Raw genomic sequence first — 9,178 nt, forward strand, 5'->3', positions numbered from 1 at the left:
AAGTGTATACCAGCAAATTATACGTACAAATGACGGCGAGTGAATATACATATATACAGAGATATATATTATGTATTTATTACATTATACTAGGTCAATTTTCCTTTCACGCAATGTTTTAAATTCCCGATGAAATTACGCACACATTCGCGTCTGTTATCCATAGCGTTATAAAACCCTTACATAGTGTGTATACAGCTTGTCTACCCACCGTTCGCAATAATAATGATACATATTTTAACGAAAACTTATATTTATTCAAATTTACCGTCATTGATCGGTCGTCGTTCCAACTATGTTTTCAATATAAGTGTACGTACCTACCTGAACTTAGCACGTGGGTTTTGCCATTTATCATTTATCAACGCATGCTCTATTTTTGACGCAGATCACAATATTTGCCTGTACCAACGTACCGATTCTCCCAGATTACGAATAAAATCATCGGTAAATTTTTATCAGTTCAAATACTTCAATTGTCACATTTTTCAAATATTCCGGCTGCTCACAAGTATCCGTGTTACAACACAGGAATCTTGTAACGCATCACATGACTGTCATATATAATTCGTTAACGTAACCAGTCTATATTATTATTATTACTGTTGTTGTTGGTTTTGTTATTGTTTTACTTGACATTGATTAATCTCTTGACTTTTTTTAAATCACGTGGGATTTGTTATGGCTGTTGCGATATTTTCATCAATATTTTTTTATTATAAATTGTCGCTCAACCCTCAAGCATCACCAGAATAATATAACTAGGATACAGGCAGGTTGAAAACCCCAACCACTAAAATACATATCACGAGTAAACTGCTGGTTATTTTAATTTTAAAAAATTACCAGAGAGTCTTTAGATTATCTTTTAAAAGAGAGTACAGATTATTTTGATAAAAAAAAATAATTAATATGAACAAAAAAAAAATTGGAAACTACAAGGAAATCGAAAAAGTACTATTTTTACTAAAAAAAAATTGAAATGCTTACTGAATACACTCAAGATATACTCCTTCGAGTGAAAAATCTTTTTATAGTGGTTGCTGATAAAAAAGTATTCATTTTAAGAGTTGAAGCGATGTATTTTAGTAAAAAAGTCATGACGCACTTTTACCTCAAACTTAGAGAAGAAGACGCGAAATGAATGATTTTCAAAACTTGCGAATAATTGGTTAAGATATTTATTCGATTTTACGCACGTTTTATAATATTTTAGAATTTTAAGATGGTTAAACTGGTATTACGAGACATTCCGGTGAGCTGAACTTACAACGTGTGTGTATGAAATATGAATAAGGTCAATTTCTTGAAACTCACAGGTAGTAATAAAATGCTGAAATTTTTAAGTTTCGGTGAATTGATTAATTAATGAACATGCAAGCAAAACTTTTTTCACGTGGTCAAATAACTTGATACGAAACAAGAAAAAATAATAAGAAATGAAAGATAACTGCCGATGTGTCGCAGTGTGATTTACGTGAGGATCGTTCGTCCTCTATCGTGAACGTATCTTCAATAATTTGAATTCAAAAGATTTCAGTCTTATCAGAAATGTACTCATTTCTCAAAGTATAAGTCGTTACGTCCCGGAATATCTAAACTTTTTATAAGACTAATCGTGAAATAATCGTTACCACTTATACCTGTGCACTCATTATTGTGTATTATTCAAAGATCGTAAGGGTCAAGTAACGAGGTAAAAAAATCTCTGTCCTCGGTAACATCAATTTACCACATCTAGACACGGGTAGGAAATAACCGTAGACTTTATAAAAATGATCTGCAAATGGATAAATAATATAATCAGAGATACGTATGTACGTGAAACACAAATCTAATACTTCGGTGTAAAAAAAATTGTCGTACCAAAGTGCAAATTCTGCGATAGGTATGCTAAGTGAAAAATGAAAATGAATAATAAATATCACGCAGTAACGAACAAATAACCGCACGGCTAAACCGGCAACGTGCGAGAACATGATTGCCTCCGTCTTCGTGTTCGCGGGTCCGTCAATTTTCATCACTGAATTAATTTCCGCAACACCGATATACGGATAGCTTGTAACTAATCACGCACTGCCGAGGCCTTCCAGATACAAAATGCAAAAGCCTAAACTCGTTATATGGCTCACGGCCTCTAATCCTTTACACCTCGGATTCGACGACCTTGCAGTAAAGCGTCAAGAACAACCCTTCTGGCAAAGGCGAGAGATCAACGAATCTTTTATAGGTATATACAACTATGTACACATTGGATATCCCGACATACGTGTAGCCGATGCACACGAATTATATACAACGAGAATGTTAATTCATACGTTCCTATACGGTCAAAAAATTTCTCAATGTCATTAGCCGCTTAGCTATTCGTTCAGCAATTTTTAAATCGTTCAGGTGATGAGCGGTTAAATAACAAAATTGGCCGTGCAAAATTATTTCTGTCCGACCGCACGAAATCATCGTTAGACGAATAATTGATACTGAGTAAAAAAAAAAAAAAAAAAAAAAAAGGAACAAACAAACAATACACACCAACGTCTCACGTTTCAATCAATTCGAGACCAAATTTCTCGCGGGATTATTTTATTCAGTCATTCACGGTTTAAAATCGAAGAAATCTTTACGTGTAACGAAGCCATGTCTCATTGTATATCGTATGTAGAAACATCGGAGCGTTGTAGAAGCAAAGAAGGTGTAACGAAAAATTACGAGATCCTACTGACAAGGTCGTTAGTCTCTCACCGAAAAAACATACATTTAGAAGTCAATGAATGCGTGAACGAACAAGCGTTCGACTTCAGAATTCAGTCAAGATTATTCTCAAGCCTTGAAGCGTCCGGTCGTAATTAATAATAAAACTGTGGCATTGAGTATACGAAACGACTGACATTTTTTTTGCCCCTGTAAAACAGCCGCAGAGATGATATGAAATGGAAGTGGTCAAAAATTTGTTTTATCCTACGGGATCCCGGCGATATTAGTGTCACCCATATTATTTCATGTTTATGTTAATAAAGACTAATCGTACATATCTAAATAAGTAATTGTATCCTGGGTTGAAGCTGCGTATATTTGGTTGCGTCCAGCCGAATGAAAAATTCAAATGCTCAATGCAAACGACAAGTCTAAGCAAATGCTGTCAACGATAGCTGTGTCCTTTGACACCTTTCAAGTTGTAAGCATCTCGAAAGACAGAAGGATGAAAAATTGCTCACCTATTAAAATCTAAATTTATAATTGGAATGCTCGGTTAAAAACAACAAGTCGACTCGCACGTTTTTCAAGTTACAGCCTTTTTTTACAACGCGTTCATTGTATAATGACCGACTCAATACCATTTTTGCCCACACTTGTTAACGTAACTCAAGAGAACGTCATAGTCGTCCGCAGCTTTTACCGACTGAGTAAAATGTAACTTATTTTTACCATTATTAAAGCCCAGACATCACTGATGTGGACGCACTGTGGGTGGATCAATTCTATAAGCAATGCCAAACGAAAACATTGAAAAATTATTTTGCTTCTTACGAGAATAATTTCGAAAAATTTATTTCTGAATTAGTGATGCATGAAATTTATAATTCAGTTTCAGAAATTTTTTTAGGACTGTCGTTGCGTGTAACAAAAGCTGTCTTGAATATTTGTGTCCGGAATTGTAGATATAATAGAATTTGTAAAAACCAACTATACATCTCTTGATGTCCAGAAATTCCTGTCTTCCCTGCGTCTCTATTATGTTTTTATGTCTCTCCGTATCTCACCTTGAACTCTCGCATACACTGCGGCAAAAATCGCTACATTACGTTCTTCGTCTGTATGATAGGTAATTTTCAACTCACTAACGGTTGTATAGCACCTCGTTACGTCAAGTTTAAGCCGGTGGTATGAATTTTAATAAATTGCTACGTAACCTACAATATATAATTATAATGAGAGGTGACTCGTTGGTATTGGACAATATAATTTTATTAAAGGTCGACGTTTCGACCGAGCCCGGCCAGCCATCCTTATTATACAATAATTACACTACATTACATCATACAATAAAGAAAACATAGTATAAGAAAATTATAGGATTGGGAAAATAAGAGAGAAACAAACATTTTTCACGTAGTAATCAGTACATGATCAGATAAGATCTATAATCCAGGATTGACAATCTGTTGTCTGTCTGTCTGATTAAGATTATGGCGCATATCCTCGATACGACGTTAAAGGCAATAAAATGAGAGAGAAAAGGGAAGAAATTAACCGTAAAATAACTTAGGGCTGATTGCAACAATTTCTGAACAACCAGGCACCAGTGAAATTATTTACAACAATATTAGGTGTTAATTTATCGCCAATACGTGATAAATTGATTTTTCGACGGTTACGTTTAAAGATGAGAATTTTGTACAGAATCGAACTCGCATTTTGTTTGGTCTCTAAGACAAGTCAGCCGGGAGGTTAAGGCACTAATGAATATGACTGTACAGTAGACGAATGTGTGAGAGACACACAGACACTTTACACAGCTAACCGCGAGTGACTTTGCGTTCCAGACAATGCGCTTGGATGGGTCAGCGACAGTTCCATTCATCGTCAGCTTAATGTAATATTCTAATTAGTGACACTTTCGAAAATCAAGACTTCGAACAATTCGTCATTCGTTATTTTATTTTCGCATTTTTAAAATTTCGATATATCGATCATTCGAACCATTAACCGTTCCAAGTTTTGACCCCCATCCCATTCAGCTGTCCGCTGCAATTAGGTGCAACATTTTCTAATTTTATACAATCTTCTATTTAACTTTATGTTATTCCATTTTTACTTCGATATTTTATCGGTATTTCGGTATTTTGTCGGTAGTTCAGTATTTTGATATTTACAGGGTGCGGGGATCACGGGGCACTCGCGGATTCCTTGCCAAAAAATAAGACTAAGATTGCTCTTGATAATATTTCTTCAAAGCAACTGTGTTCGAATTAAGGACGATTGAAACTAACCAATCAGGGCGCAGATCGGCGACCGACGCGAGCCTTAAACGCGGCTAGCGTACTCCGTGCCGGACTAGAAAGTATCCTTTTTACAATTTCGTTTCTACGAGTGCCGGTCAAATGATTGAAATTAATTTAAATCGAAATGTACGAAATTGACAATTAAGTGTACGAGAAACGAACTTGTAGAAACGACACCTTCTAGCCTGGCGCGGCGTATGCTAGCCTCTATCTCGAAAACCGTGGCTTTGCAAAAAAATCTGAGCAATTATATTAGAACGGCGTTATGGAAATATGACGCTAGTTAACTTTTGCCATTCAATTATCCCCCCGTAATTACATATGATATATCGGCCTAATGAATTTTTAATCGATAAACGAATATAAACGATTATCATTGGTAAGTACCCGCACGAAACGCAAAAAAAATGAATATTCACACATAACGAGTCAGTATTTAACCGGCAAAATAATATTTGAAAAATATAAATATTGATTATCATTTTCACCGTTATGCAGATGGAACAAAAAGTATTTTTTACCATCCGCAAAAAACGTATGTAAAATATACCTATAAAGTGTGTACGTACGTTGTACGACTTGGGGCATATATGCTCTAAGATGTACAGTAATATTCATTAATGCCTTCCCCCTTGGGTTAACTTGTTTTCGGTCCGAAACAAAATGCGAGTTCGGTTCTACACGAATCATGTGAAATGACGCAAGAGATTGGGAATCATTGCCACATAATTCCGATAGAATCCAAGTCGCGTTGTGTTTCGATACGGGAGTAAGTTAGCCGGAAATAGAAAGCATTAATGAACGTTACCGTAAGTGGTTAACTGACAAATTTAATCAAGGTATAGAAAACAATATTAGGACATCGATTCACAGAATTATTGCTTACAGGACAAAAACACATGTATTTATCGTACGTTATTGACACCGTTTCGTGTATTTTTTCTTTTCTTCAATTTATTGATGTGCCAGCAAATCCGGGAATCAACCGTATGAATTTATTATGATACTGTGCGTGGATTTATTCTGAAACCCTGATTTGCCCAAACAGGTTTCAATGCCTTACAAATGGATTACAGAATATTTATTATTCCGTTAGATATATATTTATAGGAACAGCTGTATGGCAGTAGATGAAATAAAATACGTGCGTCACAAAATTATTCACATTCCAAGCTCCAGTTACAACATCATTCATATTTATGAATTGCGCGTGATTTTTTTCCCTTTCATTTTGCTTCATACGGTCGCCTCTTCTTTTCTTTTTGTCATTTTACTCTCACGATACACTAAAGCATTACTCGAGTTTGTGACTTTTTTTTCTATTACTCTACTTTTTCATTCATTGGGTAAAAACAGTCGCGATCTCGACGCGTGTAATAGGTACGTTGCTTTTTTTTTCCTCTGCTCATATTTTTTTCTTCTATTGCTAATTAAGTCGCAGTAGCTGGGAACAGCAATAATTAATCAAGACCTCAGATACGCTGTGTGACTAATACAGAGAGGTGAAAAAAATTATGCGATCTTGTGGTTAATCATAAATGCGAATCCGGACATGCAAATTGACAATACTGCAGCGGCAGCCCCCGTTTGTTTCCAGTAAAACGCGAGGTTTTTGGGGATTTAAAATGAAACTTTGCAATCAATTATTTCCAAATTATTACTCTATATTTTATAACATTTCAGATGTTCAAAAAAGAAAATTGGCAATTATTTTCATAAAATATTCTACCTGGATCGTGCAAGATGTTTTCACTTCTGGTAGGGTGATTGAAAAAATTCAAACGGCGTTTTAGTTTTTACAAATGCAGCTTAGGTTGTGCAAATACAAAATTAAATTTTTTCATATGCACATAAAAATTTGTTTTCACCATTTTCCATTTAAATACCACGTAAAAAAGATGGATATCAATCTTAAGAGCTCATATTTGGATGAGATGTACCATTTGAGATGCTCTATCGAAACCTCGATGCATGTTTGGAGAAAAAAAATTAAAAAATTATTTTGACACACCCTAATGTAGCTATCGTTCGATGAATCGGAAAAAAACTCTTTTTTTCACAAAATGGTCACACGTCAAACTGAAGCGATCAATTTTGCGCTCATATATTTCTGTAAAAAATTCATCTTTAGCGTACCTACCACTTTATCCGTTGATCGAATGGTCAGATTATGTATATTCTGCATTGGGTGGTTCAAAAAAACACGGCCTTCTAATTTTCTGCGCGTACGCGTCTAGAAAGATTCGAGATATAAAAAAATCAACACAACAATCAACTGTTAAAGGTCACTCCGGCTCGGTCACGGACTTTTGCCCTTTTGTCGTACTTTTTCTGTCTTTGCAAAATAAATTTTGAATAGAATCTGCATTTACAATTAAACTCCATTGCAAAAAGTTGTCCGACATGATATTGCCAGTACAAATTGTAGCCAAACTTGTATTATACTTAGTATTTTTAAAGATATCTCTTACGTCTGAAGATGGCTGGCTGGACCCGGCTAAAATGGCGTAAAATATAAAGGTCGGTTTCCTCTCTCTGGCCTTTCCCAACGAAAACTTGAAGCGGCTTATACTTTTTGTCGAATAACCTTCCAATCAAATCTACCACGTATTCGTTTTAGAATTAAAAACATCGAGCACAAATCATTAGTCTATCCGCAACTGTTTGGTTGTCTGCAATATTCTCTTGATTTTTTCGTGACTATCATAAAGAAAAAAGATATCTGTCTGTCAGTAATATAATTAGGGTTGAGGAAATAGGTATTGTCAATGCATAGAAATTTTGTACCTGTGAAATTCATATTATTTGTCACATTGTCAAGTTGACATAAAGAACGCTGTCATCCGAATTGTGTGGTCAAGTCAATAGGCTTAGTGGTATTGTATCTTCATTAGTTGACTATCGAACGGATTGCATCCGAAAAGACGTTCACAAGAGGCCAACTCAATCAAACTGCACGTCCTCCTTAATCTCAGGACACGATATTAACAACGATCCGTTACATTGTCAGTTTTCAAATTGATACGTCACTTTCACGAGGTAAAATAGGCCGCAACTTCACATATCCGCATCCTTCTTTGGGACCATTCGAGTATTAGCTAAAGCTAAAACAGGGGTAGGCCATTCAGAGAAGCGTTATCAAATGTTACCCTATAGTAGTAGAAATTCCAGGCAAGCGTTGGCTAAAATTAACGCACATCGGTTATATTTTATTGAAAAACTAAAGGCTCAGTTTCCTCATAAAAATGTACATTCAAAAATGCTTACAAAATTTCCTTTAAAAGGAGGCGTTAATATCCATGAATTGCTCGATAATAATATCTTAGAAAATATAATGTTTATTGCACGCATTTAACAAGAAAGATAATGTATAATGTATAATGTATTTAACATTCATTGAATATTGTATTCAAGTTTTACTGAACACGTTAATGTGTACTAATAATTAACATTTAATAAAGTTGGAATAAATTGATCAGGATTTTACTGTAAATTACATTTCTGCCATTTCCAGGTAACGAATCGATTTGCCATTAAACTTTTCAAAAAGCGTTAGCTAAAGTTGACAAACAGTAATGGGCAAAACAAGCAAACGATACCAATCGTTATCACTAGGGGTGGGATGCAAAATGTTTGCAAAAAAAAACGCGTCAGCTAATACTTGAATGGCCCCTTTCATTCAGCCTCCTCCTCCTCCTTCTCTTAAATTCGATGGATCGATGAAAATGGATGTGGGACAACTTCGACTTTGAAGCCATGCTTTTTTATGGGGGGGATTGATTGACCGTGTTTTGATTTAAAAAAAAATTAGCGTTATCAACTAGTTCATTACTGGTTTACAGCAGGTGAGTCAGGTTTGAGAGTTAAAGAGTTAGAAGCAGGTTGCCGATTTTTTTTCGGATTAAGCGCAAACGCACGGCTTACTTGGCTGATTATTTTTCAGAGCTACTACAGATGTTTCTTAGTAATTGATTGATATTCCGTTTGATAAGAATCAATGTTCTTACGACGAAGTAGCATTGGCATGGTTAAACCCGACGACTCCGTCTTTAATGCAGACTCGTCGCTTTGGATCTCAGAGCTTGCCAACCATTTACAGCACGCGATTACGATGGGTACCTGGTTACCGAAGTTTTATATCGGATGATTCATCGGGCCCCACGAACAGCCTGACG

The sequence above is a fragment of the Neodiprion virginianus genome, chromosome 4 (assembly GCF_021901495.1).
Source record: "Neodiprion virginianus isolate iyNeoVirg1 chromosome 4, iyNeoVirg1.1, whole genome shotgun sequence".
In the NCBI taxonomy this organism is placed as follows: domain Eukaryota; kingdom Metazoa; phylum Arthropoda; class Insecta; order Hymenoptera; family Diprionidae; genus Neodiprion; species Neodiprion virginianus.